Source organism: Acyrthosiphon pisum, chromosome A2 (assembly GCF_005508785.2).
Source record: "Acyrthosiphon pisum isolate AL4f chromosome A2, pea_aphid_22Mar2018_4r6ur, whole genome shotgun sequence".
Lineage (NCBI taxonomy): Eukaryota > Metazoa > Arthropoda > Insecta > Hemiptera > Aphididae > Acyrthosiphon > Acyrthosiphon pisum.
This window is the reverse complement of record NC_042495.1, coordinates 22,866,577-22,867,634: the sequence shown is the minus strand read 5'-3', so window position 1 is coordinate 22,867,634 and position 1,058 is coordinate 22,866,577.

The window sequence follows — 1,058 nt, the reverse complement described above, 5'->3', positions numbered from 1 at the left end:
GATGTACAGCCCCACAATTTGACCTATAACCCTCATAATCAAAAATATTTGATTTACGTAAGAACAATTTATGAGAAATCTTACATCAAAAACTGTTATAACAACTAAATGAAAAATACATTTTAAAAATTAGAAAATAGGTCGTTAAGAGGTACCTATTAATATCAAAAAAGTCAAAATATTATTTAAATTATACTAGGTATGTATAGAAAATACAAATTTTTTTGAGTAATAATTCCCTTATTTCTTATTTTAGTTATAGTTTTTCTCAATTAATTTGAAAAGTATTGGGAAGTTTTTTATTTTTTTTTTGACCTTCCGAAAGTACCAACTAGATCACCACCAACCATTATTGGGGAAGGGAGGGAAAAATTTTTTTTTGTATCACTACTCGATCACCCACTAATTTGCTTATAATATCATATATTCAGAAAGTATTATTAAAAATGTCTTGGGTATAATATGCTATATTATGCCTAAATAATAAAAAAAAATATTTAAATAATTAATTGATAAAATGTCTATATTTACTTAAATGTATTTTCAGATTAGATTAAAATGTTCAGCATTAAATTATAGTGGAAGGGGGGAGGGCAAAGGAGGGGCAAAATCAAATGTTGCGGAGGCACTTTCCCACCCTGGTCTCAGTGTAGCGCCACCCCTAATCGAATCTATTTTTTTACTACAGATTATCCAAACAAACACAAAAAAATTAAATAATATCACTGCATTGTAAAATCTATACATTCATTGTTCCACTTAGAATCTAAAATCTAATAATTATATAATTAAATAATTTTAAATATAACAAAATATATTATGTATAATATGATATTATAAAATTGATATTTTAAAATAATATTTTAAATTAAATTATCCTTTGGTGTGCTTAAATGTGTGTGGATTGAATGTTAATATTTTTATTTTTGAACTCTCGATCCTTTTTATTATTTTGAAATACATAGTAGGTACCTAATACTATATTACATTTTACAAATTTTTTTTTTGCTTTAAATTTTTAATTATTAGAAAATATAGCTTATTTGAATTCTTGTAGT